Source organism: Gorilla gorilla, chromosome 3 (assembly GCF_029281585.2).
Source record: "Gorilla gorilla gorilla isolate KB3781 chromosome 3, NHGRI_mGorGor1-v2.1_pri, whole genome shotgun sequence".
Taxonomy (NCBI): domain Eukaryota; kingdom Metazoa; phylum Chordata; class Mammalia; order Primates; family Hominidae; genus Gorilla; species Gorilla gorilla.
In genome coordinates this window covers 58963095-58989477 of record NC_073227.2, presented here as the reverse complement: position 1 = coordinate 58989477, position 26383 = coordinate 58963095, and the positions used below count along the sequence as shown (strand labels likewise).

Here is a 26383-nt window from a genome sequence, read left to right as displayed (position 1 = left end):
TAGATTTGTTACAACTGATGACCGTCACCTTGCATTGTTATAGCACTTTTTTTAATAAAAACATTTAGTTATCTAATTTAATCATCAGATAGTAGGTGTCCAATAAATATTTTTGAATCATTGAATGAAATTAAGCATCTGCACATGAGCTACAATTGGTTGCAATTAAATCATATGGCAGAAGAAAAATATTAAAATAACTATATTTTTAGTTTCAGCATCTATCATTTGCTAAATTATGTCTTCCAGACTACTAACAATTCCTTGGAGTGAACATTTGATATCTAAAATTTTCCCTTCATCTGGCTCATCAGGCAACATGACTATCTAAACTATGCAAATAAACACAATAAAGCAAACACTTGAAATTATCCTTTATCAAAATATTGTTTTTACAACCCCTTTAATTGTAGTAAACTTCTGGCACAACTTATTAAAACTGGTTTTACAAAAAACATGCTCTTCCTCTTACCAACATTTGAATCATCTGAAACATTGCTTTTGAATGCCCATCCTGTGCTGGGAAGAAAATTTATCCTAACCGTCAAATATTTATGGTAAGTGATATGGTTTGGCTGTGTCCCCACCCAAATCGCATCTTGAATTGTAGCTTCCATAATTCCCACGTGTTGTGGGAGGGGCCCAGTGGGAGATAATTGAATCATGGGGGCAGTTTCTCCCATACTGTTCTCGTGGTAGTGAATAAGTCCCACAAGATCTGATTGTTTTATAAGGGGTTTTCCCCTTTTACCTGGCTCTCATTTTTCTTTTCTTTTTTTTTTTTTTTTTTCTGAGATGGAGTCTTGCTGTGTCTCCCAGGCTGGAGTGCAATGGCATGATCTTGGCTTACTGCAACCTCTGCCTCCTGGGTTCAAGCAATTCTCCTGCCTCAGCCTCCCAAGTAGCTTGGATTACAGGCGCCTGCCACCATACCTGGCTAATTTTTGTATTTTTTTAGTAGAGATGGGGTTTCACCATGTTGGCCAGGCTGGTCTTGAACTCCTGACCTCAAGTGATCCACCCGCCTTGGCTTCCCAAAGTGCTGGAATTACAGGCGTGAACCACCGCACACCCAACCTCATTTTTCTCTTTTCTGCTACCATGTAAAATGGGCCTTTTGCCTTCTGCCATGATTGTGAGGCCTCCCCAGCCACGTGGAACTGGGAATCCATTAAATCTCTTTTTCTTTATAAATTACCCAGTCTCCATTATGTCTTTATTAGCAGTGTGAATACAGACTAATACTAATAATCTTCCTAGTAAGATTAGGAAGTTGCCAAAGGAAGAAAATGCTCAAATGCTGAAAGATAGATATCTTATACTACATAAATCCTCCAAAAAAAAAAATAGTCTCAGTAATTTGTAACCTGTGTTTTCTGCTTTCGTGAGCAGGATTCTCTTAGGCAAAAAAAAAAAAAAAAGCGTCTGTTCATAGGGGTCAGATCTAAAACTTAATCCTTCATTGGGTAGAAATCCACCTCCAATGACAGCTCAGAGTTTCATAGCATATTCCTGTCATAACTGTTATTTTCTTGAATCCTTAACTTTGATGGACTTTAGAAATCAGCATGTTGAAGGGCAACCCACTTGGGTCCCCTTCCACACTGTGGAAGCTTTGTTCTTTCACTCTTCACAATAAATCTTGCTGCTGCTCAAAAAAAAAAAAAAAAAAAAAAAAAAAAGGGCAACCCACTCAGATCCCCTTCCACGCTGCAGAAGCTTTGCTCTTTCACTCTTCACAATAAATCTTGCTGCTGCTATAAAAAAAAAAAAATGCACCATGTTAAGAAGATTGATTGCTGAGAGGAAAAACCTTTTGTTTGGTTGCATACTGTTAACAACAAGAGGCCATTGGAGGAAAAAGAGCAATAGTCAAATAAGGAAACCACCATTATTTTCTTTTTGCATATGTTCTATATGTTTTGGCCCTATTACAGAGTAATCAGGATTCCCCAAAAATAACTGCCTATGAGTTTTAGAACAGGTAGGCATATAAGAATAAGATGAGGCCTGGGAGAGTTGAATTGTAACAGTGTACACGTAGAAGCCCACTGAAGAAGTCTTAGAGATTGTTCTTATCTTCATTTATCTTATACTTGGCAAAGAAACTTAAAAAAATTTGGTTGAAAGGAGTAAGTCAACTTCATATGCTAATTACTGTCTTGTGATCCTTTTACTTATTAAACTTCTTAATATAAGCCAAGAACTCTGACATAACATAATGTTTAGAACCACTTTCCTAATAGAGTTGACCCTTGAACAACACAGGTTTAAACTGCATGGGTCCACTTACACATGGATTTTCTTCCACCTGCCACTCCTGAGATGGCAAGACCAACCCCTCCTCTTCTCCTCTTCCTTCACTTTACTCACCATGAAGATGACAAGGATGAAGACTTTTATAATAATCCACTTCCACTTAATAAACAGTAAACATATTTTCTCTTCATTTTGATTTTCTAAGTAACATTTATATTCTCTAGCTTACTTTACTGTAAAAATGTAGTATATAACACATATAATTTATAAAATATGTGTTACTTTACTGTTTATATTATTAGTGAGGCTTCTAGTCAACAATAGGCTACTAGTAGTTAAGCTTTGGAGGAGTCAAAAGTTTTATGCTATATCAGTCCATTCTCACACTGCTATAAAGAACTACCTGAGATTGGGTAATTTATGAGGAAAAGAGGTTTAATTGACTCACAGTTCCACAATCTGTACAGGAAGCATGGCTGAAAGACCTCAGGAAACTTACAACCATGGCAGAAGGTGAAGTGGAAGCAAGCACATCTTCACATGGTGGCAGAAGAGAGGGAGAGAAGGAAGAAGTGCCACACACTTTTAAACCATCAGATCTCATGAGAACTCACTCACTATCACAAGAACAGCAAGGGGGAAATCAACCATAATGATCCAATCACCTCACACCAATTCCCTCCCCAACACTGGGAATGACAATTTAACACGACATTTGGGTGGGGACACAAAGCCAAACCATATCATATGGAAATTTTTAACTGTTTGGTTGATCAGTGCTCTTTACTCCTGCATTATTGAAGGGTTAACTATAAATTTAAAAAAAAAAAAAACACACACAAAAAAAGAATATTTACTTAACACTGCAAGGAATATTTAAGAATATTTATCTTAAACAGTATCTTACTTTAAAAAGTAAAATTAGATGTATTACTTTAAAAATCAGTGATAAAACTTTGTTCTTAAAATTCTGGCCACAGAATTAAAATATAAAATACAAATTATAAGTTACACAAAGGTGTAACTCATAAAAGAAAAAATATACATTTCAGTCATGTACACACATATATACATTTTGCAAATAATTTATATTCTGAATTTATATTTACTATATAAATCTTTAAAAGCTGAAAGTTTATCAAATTAACAAGTTTAATAAAGTGACTATACATTAGATAAACATGGAAAATCAGTTATTTTCTAATATCCCATCATTATCCATAAAATATTTTATGAAAAAAAATCTGAATATCTACAACAAGAAAATTAAATGCCATGTAATAAACTGCTTACAAGAGTCCAATTATTTAGACCACGTAGTACCCATGCCCTTTGCTATGTGACTTTGCAGTTCCTCTTTCCAAAGAGGTGAAGTCTATCCCACCTTCTCACCCCTGCTAAAATTTGGGGTGGGAAGGTGGTGATTTGTTTTGGCCAATACAGTAAGTCTAAGGTTCTAGAGACCTTGAATATTTTTGCTTGTTGCTTTTTTGTTCCTGTCATTGCCAAACAAACAAGCCTTGTCTAGCTCACTAGCCGGCTAGAAAAGGAAAGATAACAGAACAGCCAAGTTGTCTCAGTCATCCAGCAAAAGCTATCTTAGATGAGGTAATACCAGGTGATCTCTAGATGTGAGTGACTGCCACCAAGATTAGCAGAGTTACCTCACCAACCAGCAGCTGGCCACAGTCAAATAAGCAAACCCAGTCAAGATCATTCAAGCCAAGCACAAATTAACCAAGCCCAAGAGACTCATAAGCTAAGTAAATGTTTAACATTAAATGCCACTGAAGTTCAGCAGTTGTTACACAGCATTATTGTGGCAATAGATAATTGATACATACTATTTAAAGACATTACTAACATGGAAATATACTTATATTTTCTAGATTTCCTAAATGGCCCTAAAAGACTTAATACTCATATAGCCTTTACTATATGCCAGGCACTGCTCTTATTTAGACCCCATAATAATTCTCTAAGAAGGCACTATTATCACTGTCATTTAATAAATGATGTAACTAAGGCACAAAAATTTTAGTTTCCCCAGATCTCACAGCTCAGTGGTGGAACTAGGAATAGAACTTTAATAATATGGCTTCAGAATCCATGGTTTTAACTATTGCACTATAATACATTTTGGACATTTTGCTTACAAAATTAAAAATATATATTCATGTATTATAAATATACTATATATATATATATATAGAGAGAGAGAGAGAGAGAATATAATTTTAGTAAAATAAAACTATTTTGGTATTATGCTAGCTTGGTACAACCTACATTCCAGCCTACCCATACAAACATCCTCAGCTGTGTTGAGAGTGGAACCTAATCCAAACCAAGCTAGGCATATTTTTTCATCAGAAAGTATAAAATTGGAACAAAGAAAGAATCTGTCAAACTTTGAACTGGAACTCTACAGGGTCACCTCTGAAGCATATGAAGAAGCCAAAAATATCAGTCTACAAAGAAAAAGATGGTGAAGCAGATTTTTAAATAGAACCAGAAATCAAAGACCATGATGCCTCCTAAAGAGAGGTGTTGTCTTAGTTCCTGATAACTTTTCAGACATGGGTTTCAGCGCCTCATGAGATTCAATAACAATCCTGGCCTTGATTCCTATAAGAAACCCATATATTCTCTTATTAAGTTCTTCCTTTCTCCCTAAAATAGTTTGAGTAGTTTTTTGTGGTAGATAGAATAACATTCTCCCGAAAGATGTCCACATACTAATCCCAGAACCCAGCAAAAGGAACTCTACAGATACGATTAAGGCAGGGATGTTGACATGAAGAGATTATCCTGTATTACTCAATTGGGGCTGATGTAATCACAAGGGTTTTTATAAGTGAAAGAGGGATGCCAATAGTGAAAGCAACAATAAAACAATGGGTTGAGAACACAAAGGGGAAAAATAGAGGCAATTTGTTTCTTCATTGCAAATTTGCCTAGGGTGTGATTTTACAAAACAGTGTTTAGCAGTTTCTTTAAAAGTAAGCATAGTCCTGCATACAATCCAGGAATTGTGCTCCTAATTTTTGCCCAATTGAGTTGAAAACATACAGTCACACAAAAACAAGCACACAAATGTTTATAATGGTTTTATTCATAATTGCCAAAATCTAGACGCAAGGAAATGTCCTTCAATGGGTGAACAGCTAAGAAAATAAAGATGTATTCATACAATGGAATTTAATTTATCAGTAACAAAGGAATGACTGACCTCCAGTTTCCAGGCCAGCACATAAGGAGCTGGAAGTCACCATTTCATCCTAAGAAGTAAAAAACTGAACAAACAGAAATCAATGACTCCTTTGAGATATAACAGAGAGTTGGGGTCACAGGGCAAACCACTGCACCTCAAGTTGGAGAGACCAACAACCATAGCTTGCTGTAGCAGAAACTCACAAATACAAACTCACCAGGGGAACCAGTGGTGAAGTAGGGAAACCTTAACTATAACTGATGAATTGCTGAAATCTCAGTATGGAAAAGTCTGAGAGATAAAAACTCCAGTGGGAGGCCAGTTAGCCAATCATTGATGGCCCCACACTTTTTTGAGTTTTACCTCCAGGAACTCAATCAGGTTCTCACGGTGAATATCAGAGAATAAAAAATCAGCCTGTGCTTCTTGCAGAGGGAGGGAAAAATAAACCATTTTGAAATATGCCAGAGCATTCTGTTCTTCTTAACAAGGTTTTCCCACAGGAGAAACTAGTTAACCAAACCCTAACATGCTGAGGCTTTACCAAAGTCTAACTAATGGGGGATGGGAAATACTCAACTCCGACTAGCTCTAGTGTTTCATCTGAAAGAAGAGAAATACCCAGTGCCAGCCCATGTTAGCCATCCTTTCCCACCTAAGGGGAAGGAGGTGGAAACTGAGAAATATGTGTGAAGTTCAAAGTTCAGAGGCAAAGGCTCACTAGAAGACTGAGACCTATTCAAATGACTACAGAATGATTCCTCCTCCCCACACTTAACCACGTTACCAAAAGCCTATTTACTGCAGTTACTTTTATTCTATACATTATGTCCAGCTACTAAGAAAACATTACAAGACATATTAAAAGGCAAAAACCACAGTTTTTAAAGAGACAGAGAAAGCATCAGAGCCAGGCTCGGATATAGCAGAGATGTTGAAATTATTAGACTAGGAATTTAAAACAACTGTGATTAGGTTGCTAAGGGCTCTAATGAATACAGTGAGCAGCATGAAAGAACAGATGAGCAATAAAAGCAGAGAGATAGAAATTCTAAGAAATAACCAAAAATAAATGCTAGAGATAAAAAAAAATACTGTAAAAGAAATAAAGAATGCCTTGGATGGCCTTATTGGCAGACTGGATATGCTGAAGAAAGAGTCTCTGACCTGAAATATATCTTAATAGAAACTGCCAGAATTGAAAAGCGAAGAGAACAAAGACTGAAAATATATATATATAATATCCAAGAAGTGTAGGACAACTACAAAATGTATAACATGTAATGGGATTTCTAGAAAAAGAAGAAAGAAAGGAACAAAAGAAATATCTAAAACAACGACCAAGAATTTCCTCAAATTAGCATCAGACACCATCCGCAGATCCTCGAAACTCAGAAAAAATCCAAGCAGGATAAATGAAGAAAAAAAATGAAAAGCAAAAAACCCTACACCTAGGCACATCATTTTCAAACTACACAAGATGGAAGATAAAGAGAAAAAATCCTGGTCTATGGCCATACCACCCTGAATGTGCTTGATCTTATCTGATCTTGAAAGCTAATCAGGCAAGAGAAAGAAATAAAGCATATTCAATTAGGAAAAGAGGAAGTCAAATTGTCCCTGTTTGCAGATGACATCATTGTATATTTAGAAAACCCCATCATCTCAGCCCCAAATCTCCTTAAGCTGATAAGCAACTTCAGCAAAGTCTCAGGATACAAAATCAATGTGCAAAAATCACAAGCATTCTTATGCACCAAAAACCGACAAACAGCAAATCATGAGTAAACTCCCATTCACAATTGCTTCAAAGAGAATAAAATACCTAGGAATCCAACTTACAAGGGATGTGAAGGACCTCCTCAAGGAGAACTACAAACCACTGCTCAACGAAATAAAAGAGGACACAAACAAATGGAAGAACATTCCATGCTCATGGATAGGAAGAACCAATATTGTGAACATGGCCATACTGCCCAAGGTAATTTATAGATTCAATGCCATCCCCATCAAGCTACCAATGACTTTCTTCACAGAATTCGAAAAAGTTACTTTAAAGTTCATATGGAACCAAAAAAGAGCCCGCATTGCCAAGACAATCCTAAGCAAAAAGATTAAAGCTGGAGGCATCATGCTACCTGACTTCAAACTATACTACAAGGCTACAGTAACCAAAACAGCTTGGTACTGGTACCAAAACAGAGATATAGACCAATGGAACACAGAACAGAGGCCTCAGAAATAACACCACACATTTGCAACCATCTGATCTTTGACAAACCTGACAAAAACAAGAATGGGGGAAGGATTCCCCATTTAATAAATGGTGCTGGGAAAACTGGCTAGCCATATATAGAAAGCTGAAACTGGATCCCTTCCTTACACCTTATACAAAAATTAATTCAAGATGGATTAAAGACTTAAATGTTAGACCCAAAACCATAAAAACCCTAGAAGAAAACCATTCAGGATATAGGCATGGGCAAGGACTTCATAACTAAAACACCAAAAGCAATGGCAACAAAAGCCAAAATAGACAAATGGAATCTAATTAAACTAAAGAGCTTCTGCACGGCAAAAGAAACTACCATCAGAGTGAACAGGCAACCTACAGAGTCGAAGAAAAATTTTGCAATCTACCCATCTGACAAAGGGCTAATATCCAGAATCTACAAAGAACTCAAACAAATTTACAAGAAAAAAAAAAACCCCATCAAAAAAGTGGGCAAAGGATATGCACAGACACTTCTCAAAAGAAAACATTTATGCAGCCAAAAGACACACGAATAAATGCTCATCATCACTGATCATCAGAGAAATGCAAATCAAAACCACAATGAGATACTATCTCATGTCAGTTAGAATGGCGATCATTAAAAAGTCAGAAACAACAGATGCTGGAGAGGATGTGCAGAAATAGGAATGCTGTTACACTGTTGGTGGGAGTGTAAATTAGTTCAACCATTGTGGAAGACAGTGTGGGGATTCCTCAGGGATCTAGAACTAGAAATAACTAGAACTAGTAATGGGATAGACCCAGCAATCCCATTACTGGGTATATACCCAAAGGATTATAAATCATGCTACTATAAAGACACGTGCACACATACGTTTATTGCGGCACTCTTCACAATAGCAAAGTTGTGAATTTGGGTTGGAACCAACCCAAATGTCCATCAATGATAGACTGGATTAAGAAAATGTGGCACATATACAGCATGGGATACTATGCAGCCATAAAAAAGGATGAGTTCATGTCCTTTGCAGGGACATGGATGAAGCTGGAAACCATCATTCTCAGCAAGCTATCACAAAGACAGAAAACCAAACACTGCATGTTCTCACTCATTGGTGGGAAATGAACAATGAGAACACTTGGACACAGGGTGGGGAACATCACACGTCAGGGCCTGTTGGGGGGTGGGGGGCAGGGGGAGGGATAGCATTAGGAGAAATACCTAATGCAAATGACGAGTTGATGGGTGCAGCTAACCAACATGGCACATGTATCAAAACTGCACGTTGTGCACTTGTACCCTAGAACTTAAATTAAAAAAAAATGCTAAGCAAGATTGGGTTTGGCTAGTACTTGAATGGGAAACCATTAGGAAATACCAAGTGCTGTAGGCAACAACAACAACAACAACAAAACAACAACATCCTGAAAGCAAACAGAAGAGTAAAGAAAAAGAACCCACAAAGACCACCTTACTTATAGAGAAGAAAAGATAGGAATTACATCTGCCTTTTCAGAAATTATGCAAGCCGGAAGACAGTAGGGTGAAATATTTAAAGTGTTTAGCAAAAAAAACAAAAAACAAAAAAACAAAAAACTACTAACCTAGAATTCCGTACCCTGTGAAATTATCCTTCAAAAATAAAGGAGAAATAAGACAAAAATCGATCATTTAAGGATGCAGAGAAAAGAGAACTCTTATACATTGTTGGTGGGAATGTAAACTAGTACATCCACTATGGAAAATACTACGGAGATTTCACAAAAAACTAAAATAGAGTCCATTTGGTCCAGCCATCCCACTATTGGGTATCTCCTCAAAGGAAAAGAAATCAATATATCAAAGGGTTACCTGTACTTACACATTTATTGCAGCACTATTCCTAATAGCAAAGATATCAACCTGTGTGTCTATCAACTAATGAATGGATAAAGTGGTACAGATATACATATATATACAGATGTACATGTATATATACATACACATATATGTGTATATATATGTGTATGTATACACACATACACAACAAAATACTATTCAACCATAAAAACAGTGAACTCATGTCATTTGCAGCAACATGGTTGGAAATGGAGGTCATTCTCTTAAGTGAAATAAGCCAGGCACAAAAAGACAAATATTGCATGTTCTCACTAATATGTGGGAGCTAAAAAATTTGATCACATAAAGGTAGAAAGTGGAAAGATAGATAAGTGGGGGAGGATGAAGAGAAGTGAGTTAAAGGATAAAAACATACTGTTAGAATAAATAAATTCAACGTTTGATAACAGAGTACGGTGACTATAGTTATACAAAAATGTATTGTACTCAGGTGCGGAACACCTTAAAACCCTGATTTGATCACTACACATTATAAACACATAAAAAAATTTCACATAACAACATAAATGTGTACAAATAAAAATAATAAAGACAACTTTGAAAGTCAAAAATTATAATAAAAATAAAAATTGAAAACTGAAAAACAAATAGAAACAAAGAAAAGGGACAACAGGTAAAAAAACAGTAACAAATATGGTAGATACTAATCCAACTATATCAATAATCACTTTGAATGCCAGTGGTCTAAATGCGCCAATTAAAAGTCAGAGATTGCCTGTAATCCCAGCACTCTGGGAGGCCAAGGCGGGTGAAACATGAGGTCAGGAGTTTGAGACCAGCCAGACCAACATGATGAAACCGTCTCTACTAAAATTAGCCAGGCATGGTGGCGTGTGCCTGTAATCCCAGCTACTCAGGAGGCTGAGGCAGGAAAATCGCTTGAACCTGGGAGGCAGAGGTTGCAGTAAGCCAAGATCGCACCACTGCATTCCAGCCTAGGCAACAGAGTGAGACTCTGTCTCAAAAAAAAAAAAAAAAAATTAAAAGTCAGAGATTGTCAGAGTGAATCAAGAAACAAGAACCAACCATGTGTTGTCTATTAGAAACTCGCTTGAAATATAAAAACACATACAGATTTAAAGTATACTGATTTCAGACAGGATAGACTTTAGACCAAGGAAATTTATCAGGGATAAAGATAATCATTGCATAATGATAAAGGTGTCAATTCTCCAAGAAGATATAACAATCCTTAATGTGTATGTGCTTAACAACGGAGTATACATGAGCCAAAATCTGATAGAACTTCAGTGAAAAAAAAGATAAACCCACTGATAGTGAGAGACTTCAACATCCCTCTATAAGAAATGTACAGATCCAGCAAGCAGAAATCAGTAAGGATACAGTTTTACTCAACAACTCCATCAAACAGCTGGATATATCAGACGTGTATAGCCTACTTTATCCAACAGCAGCCTAATACACATTCTTCTCAAGATCACATGGAACATTCACAAAGGTAAATCATATTCTGGGTGATAAAATACACCTTAACAAATTTAAAAGAATAGAAATCATGCATTGTCTGTTTTCCAAGCACAATATAATTAAAGTGGAAACCAATAACAGAGAAAGAGCTGGAAAAATCCCAAAATACTTGGAGATTAAACAACACACTTCTAAACAATACACAGATCAATGAAGAAATCTTGAGAGAAACTTAAAAATACTTTGAATTAAATGAAAATGAAAACTTAACATCAAAATTTTGCAAGATGCAGTGAAAGCAGTGCTTAAGATAAATTTAAAGCACTGAATGCATAAATTAAAAAAAACTAAAAATAAAAAATTAATTACCTAAACATCCACCTCAGAAAACTAGCAAAAGAAGGGCAAATTAAGTTCAAAGTAACCAGAAAAAAGTAATAAAAAATAGAACAGAGATCAACAAAGTTGAAAACAGAAAATCAATAGAGAAAATTAATAAAACCAAAAGCTATAATAGTTCTTTGGAAAGATGAATAAAATTGATAAACTTCTAGCCAGGCTGAGAAAAACATGAGAAGATACAAATTATTAATATCAGAAATGAAAGATGGCACATCATTAAAGAGCCCATGGACATTAAAAGCATAATAAAGAATACAATAAAAAAACTCTACTCCCCAAAATTTGATAACCTATATAAAATGAACCAATTCCTTGAAAGACACTATCTGTCAAAATTCACAGAATCTGAAGAGAAAATAGATTCAAAAATCCTCGACAAAATATCAGCAAATCTGATCTAACAATGTGTTTAAAAAATTATACATCATGACCAAGTGAGATTTATTCCAGGTATGCAAGGCTGATTCAACACTGGAAAATCAACTAATGTGACCCATCACATCAACAAGCTAAAAAAAAAAAGTCACATGATTTTATCAATAGATTCAGAAAAAGCATTTGACAAAATCCAACACCCATTAATGATTAAAAAAAATTCCTCAATAAACTGGGAATAGAGGGGAACTTCCTCAAATTGATAAAGGATATCTACAAAAAACTGGAAGTCCTAGCTGAGCATTCAAGAGAAAGAAATAAAAGGTATCCAAATAGGAAAAGAGAAATTCAAACTATCTCTCTTGCTTACAATATGATTCTTAAAGACTCTTCCAAAAGGATCCTGAAACTAATAAACAATGTCAGGAAAGTTTCAGGATATCCAATCATTTTACAAAAATCAGTAGCATTTCTACAAACCAATAATGTTCAAGCTGACAGCCAAATCAAGAACACAATCCCATTCACGACAGCCGCAAAATAAAATAAAATAAAATACCTAGGAATACATGTAACCAAAGAGGTGAAAGATCTCTACAAGGAGAACTACAAGACACTGCTGAAAGAATTCACAGATGACAGAAACATATGGAAAAACTTTCCATGCCCATGGTTTGGAAGAATCAATATCATTAAAATAGCTATACTGCCCAAAGCAATTTACAGATTCAATGTTATTTCTATCAAACTATCACCATAATTTTTCACAGAACTAGAAAAAATTAGCCAAAGCAACACTAAGCAAAAAGCACAAAGCCTGTAGCATCACATTACCCAACTTCAAATTATACTATAAGGCTACAGTAACCAAAATAGTATGGTACTATACAAGAACAGACACATAGACCAATGGAACAGAATAGAGAGCTTAGAAATAAAGCTGTACACCTACAGCCATCTGATATTTAACAAAGGTGACAAAAATAAGCAATGGGAAAGGGACTCTCTATTCAGTAAAGGTGCAGGATAGCTGGCTAACCACATGCAGAAGAATGAAACTAGACCCCCTACCTTTTATCATATACAAAAATTAATTCAAGATGGATGAAAGATTTAAATGTAAGACCTCAAACTATAAGAATCCTAGAAGAGGTGAAAAGCGACGGCGCAGCACGGTGCAGCGCAGCTCCTGCTCGCCTTTCCCCTCGCTGGGCGAGAGGTGTCTACGGAGCACCCGCTGCCGCCGCCGCTACCGCTACCGCCACCGCCACCGCCGCCGGCTGCTGTCTCTATGGCGAGGAGGAGGAGGAGGAGCGCGAGCTCAGCGACACAAGTACATAAATAAAGGATAAAATATTTTATGAAACAAATCTTCAATCAAGTATAACATTTTGATGCTTGGCATCTAGACTCCCTTGTGCCCTCACTATGCCAGCGGCGACTGTAGATCATAGCCAAAGAATTTGTGAAGTTTGGGCTTGCAACTTGGATGAAGAGATGAAGAAAATTCGTCAAGTTATCCGAAAATATAATTACGTTGCTATGGACACGAGTTTCCAGCTGTGGTTGCAAAACCCATTGGAGAATTCAGGAGCAATGCTGATTATCAATACCAACTATTGCGGTGTAATGTAGACTTGTTAAAGATAATTCAGCTAGGGCTGACATTTATGAATGAGCAAGGAGAATACCCTCTAGGAACTTCAACTTGGCAGTTTAATTTTAAATTTAATTTGATGTAAGTGGGAAATAACTGTATAACCCAGACTTCTATTTTTCTTTAACCTTAGGAATTGATTTTCCTCAAGTATGGTGACATGCTAAGTGAATTTGGTGGTTATCCTGGAAATATATAAAACGTAACATTTCAAAAGCATGGTTTTCTTTTTTACTATGGGACCAAAAAAAAAATACTTTGATGTTAAAGATGTTATATTTAAAATATGACTGCAACTTTTTTTGTATTTGGAAAACTTTGGGTATTGAAGAAAGTACTTCTGATAGAAAAAATTATCTTACCACATTAGTTTTACTTTCAAAAATTTTGTGTGCAATTTGAAATATAGCCTTTTATAATATTTATCCTTATTGTAAAGATTTTTATTGCAGTCATATTCCAGTTTATGAGTAGATTACATGTCAGATGCAGTAAGACATTTTCTGGAACCTTGGGTACGTTTTCCTTTCAAGTCAGTATTACATAATCATTATGTTGCCACTTCAGCCCACAAAAGCTCTCTTAAGTTACATATAGGAGAACTAGTAGTATCCTTTAACCTGGTGTTTATCATATGTCAGAATCTGCATTCTAACTCAAGCCCTGGGTCTCCACCCAGTTTCCTTAGTTATAATATTTCTATATTATTAGTAGAAGTAGTCTTGATAGCTAAGGGAAGTTTTAGAGTGTTTTTGGAGAAGGGCAGATTATTTGCAAACTGTAAGTTGGGTAAATAAAATATTTAATACATTCTAATTAAAAAAACAAAAGAATCCTAGAAGAAAACCTAGGAAACACCATATTGGACATTAGCCTAGGGAAAAAACTTGTGACTAAGTCCTCGAAAACAATTGCAACAAAAACAAAAATTGACAAGTGGGATGCAATTAAACTAAAGAGCTTCTGCACAGCCAAAGAAACTATCAGCAGAGTAAATAGATAACCTACAGAATGGGAGGAAATACTCACAGACTATGTGTCAGATAAAGGTCTAATATTCAGACTCTATAAGGAACTTAAATAATTGAACAAGGAAAAAACAAACAATCCCAGTTAAAAATGGGTGGAATACATGAACAGACACTTCTCAAAAAGAGACAAAAAGAGACATAAAAGTGGCCAACAGACATATGAAAAAATGCTCCACACCATTAATCATCAGAGAAATGCAAATCAAAACCATAATGAGATATCATCTCATACCAGTCAGGATAGCTACTATTAAAAAGTCAAAAAGCAACAGATGCTGGTGAGGCTGTGAAGAAAAGAGAAAACTTATACACTGTTGGTGGGAATGTAAATTAGTTAAGCCACTGTAGAAAGCATTTTGAAGATTTCTCAAGGAACTTAAAATTTGACTCAGGAATCCTATTACTGGGTATATATCAAAAAAATAAATAAATTGTTCTAGCAAAAAGACACATGCACTCATATGTTTATCACAGCACTATTCACAATAGCAAAGACATGGAATCAACCTAGGTGCTCATCAACAGTGGATTGGATAAAGAAACTGTGATACATATACACCATGGAATACTACACAGCCATAAAAAAGGAACAAAATTATATCCTTTGCAGCAATATGAATGCAGCTGAAGGCCATTATCCTTAGCAAATTAACTCAAGAACAGAAAATCAAATACCACATGTTCTCACTTATAAGTGGAAGCTAAACTTTGGGTACTCATGGACATAATGATTGCAACAATAGACACTGGGAACCACTGGGGAGAGAGAGAGGGATGGGGGCAAAGATTGAAAAAATAACTATTGGCTACTATGTTCAGTACCTGGGCAATAATATAACTATGTAACAAACCTGCAAATGTACCCCTCTACATCTAAATTAAAGTTGAAATGATTTTTTAAAATGATATATACAAGAAACCTACAGCTAACATCATACTTAATAATTAGATATTTGAAGCTTTCCCGCTAATAGGAACAAGGTAAGAATACCCCCTCTCACTATCACTTTTCAACATCACACTGGAAGTCTTAGGAAATGCAATATGACCCAGAAAAAAGCAAATAAAATGCCCACTAATAAATGGAGACAATCATAAAATTATAAAATATTTTCCTTTTCAACAGCACAAACAGGCTTCCAGTATCATAACAAGAGGGTACAACTTTTCAACAGCACAAAAGGGCTTCAGTGTCATAACAAGAGGGTACAACTTAGAGAGCTGCAAGACACAAACTCTACTTAGATAGAGTTCTTATAGGAATTTCCTCAATTTGATCTACAAAAACAAAAACAAAACAGAAAGCTAACTTCATACTTAATGGAAACTGTACACTTCCCACTACAATTTTCAAGAAGGCCATGTTGTCCCCTCCCACTATTCCTATTCAACATCCTACTGGAAGTCCTAGCTAATGCAATAAAACAATAAAAAGACAAAAAAGGTATACAGATTGGGAAGAATAAATAAAACCCTTTGTTCTTAGATGAATGATCATCTATGTAGAAAATCTGAAAGAATCAACAAAAACACTCCTGGAACTAATAAGCAATTACAGCAAGGGTGTGGAATACAAGGTTAACACACGAAAGTCAAACCCTTTTCTATACACCAGTAATAAAGAAGTGGAATTTGAAGTTTAAAAGAGAATACCATTTACATTAGCATCCAAGAAAGGAATTTCCTAGGTACAAATCTCACAAAATATGTACAGGATCTATATGAGGAAAACTACAAAACTATTGATTAAAGAAATCAAAACAGAATTAAATAAATGAAGAAAATTTCATGTTCATGAATGGAAAGACTTAACATTGTCAAGATGTCAGTTCTTCCCAACTTAATCTACAGATTCAAGGCAATCCCAGTCAAAATCTCAGGAAATCATTTTGTGGATACCAACAAACAAATTTTAGAGTTTATTTGCAGAGGCAAAAGACTCAGAATCGCTGATACAATATTGGAAAAGAACAAAGTTGGAGGACTACCACAAGCTGACTTCAAGACTTATTGTAAAGCTACAGTATTCGATGTAATGTAGTATTGGTGAAGTCTTTCAACAAATGGTGCTTGAACAATTGGCCACGTAGATACAAAAAAACAAGAACCCAGATACAGCCTCATTTATTGCTGGTGGGGATGCAAAATGGTACAACTACTCTGAAACAGAGTTTGGCAGTTTCTTACACGGCTACATATACTCTCATCATACTGTGCAGCAATCATACTCCTTTGTATTTATCAAAGGAATTGAAAACTTATGTTCTATAGAAAATCCTTCATATGGATGTTTATGTCAGCTTTATTCATAATTGCCAAAACTCGGAAGCAACCAAGGTGTCCTTCAGCAGGTGAGTGGATACACTGTGGTACTTCTAGACAATGGAATATTATTCAACAATAAAAAGATAGCAATCAAGCTTTGAAAACATGAAGGAAACATGAATCCATATTACTAAGTGACAGAAATCAATCTGAAAAGGTCATATACTGGATGATTCAAACTATATGACATTCCAGAGAAAGCAAAACTATGGAGACAGTAGAAAGATCAGCGATTGCCAGGGATTAGGAAGGAAGGTGGGACGAATACGCGGAGCATAGAGCATTTTTAGTGTAGTAAAACTACTCTGTATAATACTGTGATGGTGAATACATGTCATTATACGTTTGTTCAAACAGAGAATGTACAATATCAAGAGTGAACTCTGATGTAAACTATGAAGTCTGGGTGACAATGATGTGTCAATCTAGGTTCATCAATTGTAGCAAATGTACCACTCTCTTGGGGGATATTAATAACAAGAGAGTAGAGGCAGGAAGTATATGGGAAATCTCTGTACCTTCCTCTTAATTCTGCTGTGAATCAAAAATTGCTCTAAAAAATAAAGTCTTTGAAACAAATAAGAAATGATCTGTGAAGCCACAAAAAGGCAATGAAGGAAACTTAATTGCATTTTTTCTAAGTGAAATAAGCCAGTCTGAAAACGTTATATATTATATGATTCCTATTATATGACATTCTGTAAAACACAAATAAAAAAAATTCTGTAAAACACAGACCATTCTGTAAAACACAGATCAAGAAAAGGTCAGTCTTTGCCAGAGGTTCAGGCAGAGGAGAAGGTAGTTAAATTGGAAAAACACAGATTTTTAAAGTACTGAAACTATTCCATGACACTGTAATGATTGGTACATAACACTATTTATAAAAATCCATAGACATTTACAGTATAAACAGTGAAGGCTAATGTATACAAATTTTCATGAAGTTATTTAGGAAGTCAGGATATCCCAGTATGGAATGCAGAATATGACAAAACAATCTAACTGTATTACAAAAGTATAAAACAACCTCACTGAATGGGGAAGAGAAGAAGGGTGCTGACCCAAGTAACTCTGGAAATGAGTGGAGTCTGAAATTCCAAAGACAAAACAAACTGAACATAAACTGATAAAGTTGTTTCCCATTGAGGTACAGGTTAACAACTCTGAAACAGCTGTAGAGTCACGCATCACTTAACAAATGGAATACATTCTGAGAAATGCTTCATTAGATGATTTCATCATTACGTGAACATCATAGTGCATACTTACACAAACCTATGATGTACAGCTTCCTACACACCAAGGCTATGTGGTATATATAGCCTATTGCTCCTAGGCTACAAAACTGTACAGCATGATATTGTGCTGAATACTGTAGGGAACTGTAACACAATGGTAAGTATTTGTGCATCTAAACATATCCAAACAGAAAAGGCACAATAAAAATACAGCATAAAAGATTAAAAATGGGCCGGGTGCGGTGGCTCAAGCCTGTAATCCCAGCGCTTTGGGAGGCCGAGGCGGTTGGATCACCTGAGACCAGCCTGGCCAACATGGTGAAATCCCATCTCCACTAAAAATATAAAAAATTAGCCAGGTGTCATGGCGGGCACTTGTAATCCCAGCTACTCAGGAGGCTGAGGCAGGAGAATCGCTTGAACCCGGGAGGAGGAGGTTGCAGTGAGCCGAGATCGCACCATTGCATTCCAGCCTGGGCGACAAGAGTGAGACTCTGAAAAAAAAAAAGATTAAAAGTGGTATACCTGCATAGAACACTTAACATGAATGGAGCTCACAAGACTGACTCACTACATGAGTCAGTGAGTGGGCAGTGAGTAAATGTAAAGGCCTAGAATATTTCTGTACACTACTGTAGAGTTTATAAACACTATACATTTAGGTTACACAAAATTTATAAAAACATTTTTTCTTTCTTCAATAATAAAATTAACCTTAGCTTAATGCAACATTTTTACTTTATATACTTTTTAACTTTAAAAAAATTTTGACTCTTTTGTGTAACACTTAAAACACAAACACATAGTAACACTATAAAAAATTTCTTTCATTATATCCTGATTCTATAAGCTTTTATCTACTAATTTTTTTTTACCTTTTAAACCTTTTTATTAAAAATGAAGACACAAACACACACATTAGTCTAGGCCTACACAGGGTCAGCATCATCAATATCACTGTTTTCCACCTCCATATTTTGTCCCACTGAAAGGTCTTCAAGGGCTATAACACTCAAGAAGCTGTCATCTCCTATAATAAAAATGCCTTCTTCTTCTTTTTTTCCTTTTAATAGAGATGGGGCCTTGCTATGTTGCTCAGGCCAGTCTCAAACTCCTGGCTTCAGATGATCCTCCCACTTCAGCCTCCCACAGTGCTGAGATAACAGGCATGAGCCACCGGGCCTGGCCAAACATTGGCAATGCTGTAATTCCCAATGTTGGGGAACGGACATGGTGGGAGGTGGTTGAATCATGGGGCAGATTCCCTGCTTGCTGTTCTAATGATAGTAAGCTCTCACAAGAACTGATGGTTTAAAAGTGGGTGGCACTTCCCCCTTCACTTTCTCTTTCTCCTGCCACCATGTGAAGACATGCTTGCTTTCCCTTTGCCCTTCCGCCATGATTGTACATTTCCTGAGGCCTGCCAGCCATGGTTCTTTTTCAGCCTGTAGAACTGTGAGTCAATATAAACCTCTTTTCTTCATAAATTATCCAGTCTCAAGTAGTTCTTTATAGCAGTGTGAGAATGAACTGACACAGAGGGGCTGCCAGGAAGTTCTCTGAAATGCCTTCAGGCCTTTTTCTTATCGTCTTGGCTATTATTACTTGCCTTCCTTTTAATTATACAAATTTTGGCAGCTGGCTTGAATTCCTCCCCAGAAAATGCGTTTTTCTTTTCTACCACATGGCCAGGCTGCGAATTTTCCAAACTTTTGCACTTTGCTTCCCTTTTAAATATAAGTGCCAGTTTTGCATAGGGTGTTAGAAGCAGCCAGGCTACATCTTGAATGCTTTGCTGCTTAGAAATTTCTTCCACCAAATACCCTAAATCATTGCTCTCAAGTTCAAAGTTTCTCAGATTACTAGAACAGGGGCACAATGCCTCTAACCTCTTTGCTAATGCATAACTAAAATGACCTTTGCTCCAGTTCCCAATAAGTTTTTCATCTCTATCTGAGACTCCTCAGCCTGAACTTTATTGTCTATATCACTATCAGCATTTTGGTCACAACAATTTAACAAGTCTCTAGGAAGTTCCAAACTTTCCCTCATCTTCCTGTCTTCTTCTGAGCTTTACACACTCTTCCAACTGCTGCCCGTTACCCACTTCCAAAGTTCTTCCACGTTTTCAGGTATCTTTATAGTAATGACCCACAACTAGGTAGCAATTTTCTGTATTAGTTTGCTCTTGCAGTGCTATAAAGTAATACCCAAGACTTGGTAATTTATGAAGAAAAGAGTTTTTACTGGCTCACAGTTCTGCAGGCTGAACAGGAAGCCCACTGGCTTCTGGGGAGGCCTCAGGAAACTCCCAGTCATGGCAGAGGTGAAGAGGAAGCAGACATGTCTTACACGGCTAGAGCAGGAGGAAAGGAGGTGGAGGGGGGAGGCTTTTAAACAACCACATGTCATGAGAACTCACTCATTATCACAAGAACAGTAAGGGCAAAATCTACCCCCATGATCCAATTAGCTCCCACCAGGCCCCACCTCAAACACTGAGGATTACCATTCTACATGAGATTTGGGCAAGGACACATGGCATGATTTGGGTCTGTGTTCCTGCCCAAATCTCATGTCAAATTGTAATCCCCAATGTTGGAGGTGGGGCCTGATGGGAAGTGATTGGATCATAGAGGTTGTTTCTCATGGTTTAACACCATCCCCCTTGGAGATGAAGTTGCAATAGTGAGTTCCCACAAGATCTGGTTGTTTAAAAGTATGTAGCACCTTTCACTCCCTTCTCTTCCTCCTGCTCTGGCCACGTAAGACATGCCTGCTTCCCCTTCACCTTCTCCCATGATTGAAAGTTTCCTGAAGCCTCCCAAGAAGGCATCATGCTTCCTGTACAGCCTGTGGAACTGTGAAATTGAACCCCTTTTCTTTATAAATTACCCAGCCTTGGGCATTTTTTTACGGCAGTGCAAGAACGGACTAATACAAATGCCTTCATCTTGAATAATTCCTGAAGGCTCTGCCTTAGGCTGTTTTACAATTAACTTTTTTTTTAATAAGTAGAAGGAGCATGCTGTCATACAGTGATAAAAAGTACAGTATAATAAATACACAAACTAGTAACATAGTCACCTTTCAAGTATGTACTGTGTGTAATTGTATGTGCTATAATATTATACAACTGGCAGAGCAGTAGGTTTGTTTACACCAGTATCATCACAAACATGAGTAATGCATCAAGCTACATGATAATAGCTACAACATCAATAGGCAGTAGGAATTTTTCAGCTCCATTGTAAACTTACAGGACCACTGTTGCATATGTGGTCTATCATTGACCAAAATGCAGCACATGACTGCACAAGCATACTGGAATAGAACAAATAAATAAATCGATGGATAGTGGGAGCCAGGTTTCTTACAGTTGGAGTGGGAATTTACAGGTAAGCAAGGTGAGGAGGCTAGAATGGTCCATATGAGAATGGATTAGAGTCATTAGTAGTAATTCATGTTTTAGCTCAGTTTAGAGTTGATTACATATAGAAATGTTATAATATGTGTATGTATTCAGATTAGTATACCCAGATATATTACTTTGTTTTATAAGCTGAGAGAGTCTAGAAGCAAAATGCCCAGAGTATATCTAGCACACAAATTTTGTCTTCTAATACCATTTTCTAACAAGAGGAACCAGAGCTTCTTGGAGAAATGGCTAATTCTAGGACTGGGACAAAAAAATATAGACGATGAGCCTAGGGCATCTTGAAGTGCCAGAAAGTAAGGAAGTGCTAAAAAACAAGCAAGCAGGTAAACATGTCACAATAATAGGAATATGTCAAAGGAACACAGGAACCACCTGAGGAGCTCCCAATAGCCAAAGCTAGAACAATTTGAGCAAGAAAATAAAGTACTACTGGGTTATAACTCAAAGTATAAAACAAATATCCAAGAGTTCATACTGAATAAATAAATAATTGAATAAGTAAGCAAACATGGGAGGAAGGACTAATCTCCCTTACAGAAGAATTCAAAATAATTTATATAAATGTCCCACTCTCACATCACACACTGCGGCCTGTTGGGGGTGGGGGGCAAGGGGAGAAAGAGCATTAGGACAAATAACTAATGCATGCGGGGCTTAAAACCTAGATGATGGGTTGATAGGTGGAGCAAACCACCATGGCACAAGTATACCTATGTAACAAACCTGCATGTTCTGTACATGTATCCCAGAACTTAAAGTAAAATAAAATAAAATAAATAAATGTTCCACTCTCAAGGAGGTATAGCATAACTCCCGCCTCATTACATATGGGCTGCACAGTGACTTCCTTTCGAAGACTACAGTATAGAAAGGAGGAGGGAAAAGGTTAACTTTACCTTAGAGAAACATGGCAAACACTACCTCAGTCAGGTGATCAAGGTGAACATCAGTAATCACAAATCATGTTGATAATTTGTACCCTTAAAATGATGTGATGAAAATGGCACTTTACTTCTGTGATCTTCTTCCTAAAAATCTCATAACCCCAGGATAATAATGAGAAAAATATTAGCAAATTCCAATGAAAAATCATTCTACAAAATTCCTCACCAGTACTCCTCAAAACTGTCAAATACATCAAAAACTATATATATATATATAATATATACATGTTGAGGGGTCTCACTATGTTGCCCAGGCTGGTCTTGAGCTCCTGGGCTCAAGCAATCCTCCCACCTTGGCCTCCCAAACTGCTGGGACTACAGATGTGAGCCACTATGTCGGGAAAATGGCTGTTGCTTTTACACAGTAATAGATAACTGGAACAGTTTGCTACTAATATTAAGGTTTTAATAAAAATACCTTTTTGTATACTAGCATTACATAGTACAATAAAATGCCTACACTAGAAAAGGAACACAAAACCATACATTCACACCTACACCCACTTTAACGCATAGATACTGGAAAAAGCAAAATGCATAAAGCAAAAACACCAGAAAAGTGACTGAAATGCCAGAAAAACACCAGAAAAGCATCCAAGAGTACATGTCAAAATCAGTGCTTCTTTGAAAAAAGGCCAAAAACTTTATGTTTCTTATTTTCCAGAAGAAACACCTTGGACACAAAATTTTTAGAAATTAGGATTAAATTAGAAAATTACATAGGAAAGATTAAACTTCAGAATTATGAAACAAACTAGCAAATAAATATGATTTATAAACAAATTGGGCTGTAATTCATTATTTAAAAATCTTTAACCTAAAAATATATCTTAGTCAAATTAAATGTTCATGAACGTGTTTTACAAGAAAAAATAGTATACAAAAAGTAGACGGACTTCAAGTTTCTGTCTCACCTAAGAGGAGAAAAAAAAAAGAGAGACTGAGAAAGACTCAGCTTAGGCCGGATACGATAGCTCACATCTGTAATCCTAACACTCTGAGAGGCTGAGGCAGGAGGATCTCTTGAGTCCAGGAGTTCAAGACCAGCCTGGGCAATATTGTGAGATCCTGTCTCAAAAAAAAAAAAAAATTTAAAAGGAAATTAGCCAGGCATAGTGGCATGCAACTGTAATCCTAGCTATTCAATAGGCTGAGGTAGAAGGATCACTTGAGCCCAGGAGTTAGAGGTTACACAGTGAACTATGGTGGCACTGTGAGAGGCACTGGAACTGGAATAACTCTGCCTTGAATAGGGGCTGGGTAAAATAAGGCTGAGACCTACTGGGCTGCATTCCCAGGATGAGATACGAGGTTGGCAAAAGACCTCTTTATAGATCATAAAGGCCTTGCTGATAAAACAGGATGCTGTAAAGAAGCTGGCCAAAAACCACCAAATCCAAGATAGCAACTAAACTGACCTCTGGTTGTCCTCACTGCTCATTATATGCTAATTGTTACAATACATTAGCATGTTAAGAGATGCTCCCACCAGCACCACGACAGTTTACAAATGCCTTGGCAACATGAGGAAGTTACCTATATAGTCTAAAAGGGAAAGGAATCCTCAGTTCCAGGAATTGCCCACCCCCTTCCCAGAAAACTCATGAATAATCCACCCTTTGTTTAGCATATAATTAAGAAATAACTATACATGTACTCAGTTGAGTGGCCCATGCTACTCTTCCGTCTATGGAGTAACCATTCTTTATTCCTTTACTTTCCTAATAAACTTGCTTTTGCTTTACTCTGTGGACCCACCCTAAATTCCTTCTTGTGGTGAGGTCCAAGAACCTGCTCTTGGGGTCTGGATTGGGACCCCTTTCCAGTAACAGTACCACTGCACTTCAGCCTGGGTGACAGAGTGAAATCCCATGTCTAAACAAATGAACAAACAAAGAAAACAAAACAAAAATATCTCATCCCAGCAACTAAGGCCCACTATTAAACTGAGAGTTAATCATAAGATTATGTTTTCCTTTTCCACACCTTACCACCACCAAAATAGTGCTTGGGTATAATAACAGGGGGTTACAATTTAGAGCTACAAAACATAAACTCTATTTAGATTTCCTAGAAACTTTAATTTGAACTACAAAAAAAAAAACTAAAATAACATCATACTTTTAAAAAGACATTTCCACTGGTGTTCAGAAAAAATGTAGTAGATAAAAATTGTTTTTAAAAAGACATGTCCCCCTAAGATGAAGAAGGCAATGATGTTCCCTTTCACCACTCCAATTCGACATCCTACTGGAAGTTCTAGCTAATGCAATACAGCAAGAAAAGGAAATAAGAGTTATACAAATAGGAAAGGAAGAAACAAAACTATCTTTGTTGATAGATGACATGACTTCGCTATGAAGAAAGTCCCCCAAAATAAAAAACTTCTGGAACTAAGAAACAATTATAGTATGTGGGAGCTTAACTTTATGCGTCAACTTGACTGGGCCACAGAGTGCCAAGACATTTGGCCAAAAATTATTCTGAGTGTTTCTGTGAGGCTGTTTTTGGATGAGATTAACATTTAAATCAGTAAACTAAGTAAAGCAGATTCCCCCCCACCAGTGTGGGAGGGCCTCATTCAATCAGTTGAAGATTTGAATAAAACAAAATGACTAACCTCCAAGTAAGAGAATTCTTTCACCCGGATGGCCTCTGAACTGGAACATCAGCTTTTTTCTTGCCTTCAGACTCAAACTAAACCACTGGCTCTTCCTGGGACTCACCCCTGCCACCCTTTGGACTGGAACACCACCATCTCCTAGGTCTCTAGTTTGCCAATTCACTCTGTAGATAATGGGACTTGCCAGCCTCCACAATCGCATGAATCAATCCCTTACAATAAATCTCTCTCTCTCTGTATACACACACACACACACACACACACACACACACACACACACACACACACACACACACCCTTCGTTGGTTCTATTTCTCTGGAGGGCCCTAACATAGAAAGGTTGCAAGATACAAGCTTAATATGCAAAAGTCAACTGATTTCCTTTATCAATAGTAGCATGAATAACTGAAATTTGAAACTAAAAACACAATACTATTTACATTCACACCAAAAAAAAAACTTAGGTATGAATTTAACAAAAATTAGATAGTATCTATGCAGAAAACAACAAAACTCTAATTTAAGAAATTAAAGGAGATATAAATAAGTGGAGAGCTATTCCATGTTGATGCATTAGAAGATTTAAGATAGTTAAGATGTACATTCTTCTCAAATTCATCTATAGATTCAGTTCGACCTTAATATAAGCTGCGGACTTTAGTTAACATATCAGTAATGGTTCATTATCAAATATACCACACTAATGTAAGATGTTAAAATAAAGGAAACTGTATGTGGGGTGGGAGGAGAGATATATGAGAACTTTCTGTGCTATTTGCTCAATTTTTATGGAAATCTAAAACTGTTATAAAATATAAAATCTATTTTTTAAAAAAGGCCGTTCTATGGCTTCTAGAAAAAATGAAGTAGACATACTTTTCCCTATTCCCTCCACTAAGTACAGCTAAGAATTCTGCACCGTATATACAAAACATGAAAAGACTCTGAAAAGTGGAAAGAAAACAGAAGAACCAGGAACCTTGGGATCTAAGGAATGATATGACAGTGAGTTTCACAGATTTTCTGTTTTGCCTCATTTATCCTAAACTTGGCACTATAGAAGCAGGTTTCAAATTTCCAGGTACTAGACACAGCAACAGGCCAACATTTTTTAGAAAGTTCCAAAACAGCCTGCTCTTTCTAGCCATAGGATCAGGAAAGTGGCAGAACTGCTCAACTCAAGTCAAACAGCATAGAGAAAAAACACAGCTCTATCCCCATTCCCATCACATAATGTTGAGTCTAGACTTCCACCTTAGCCAGCTGTAACAAGACACTCCTCTTACCCTCCAGGGGTGATGCTGGGGAAAGC

The 26383-nt window shown here is 36.6% G+C and overlaps 1 long non-coding RNA gene across 1 annotated transcript in view; it reads right to left on the bottom strand.

Annotated features, from left to right (window-relative positions):
• The window catches only part of LOC129533321 (uncharacterized), a 35660-nt gene extending 12505 nt beyond the window's left edge, over positions 1–23155 (bottom strand). Inside the window, exon 1 of the long non-coding RNA XR_008679466.2 lies at positions 22401–23155. This is a non-coding gene — a long non-coding RNA (uncharacterized lncRNA). The remainder of the gene's footprint in view (positions 1–22400) is intronic.
• Between the last annotated feature and the right edge of the window lie 3228 nt (positions 23156–26383).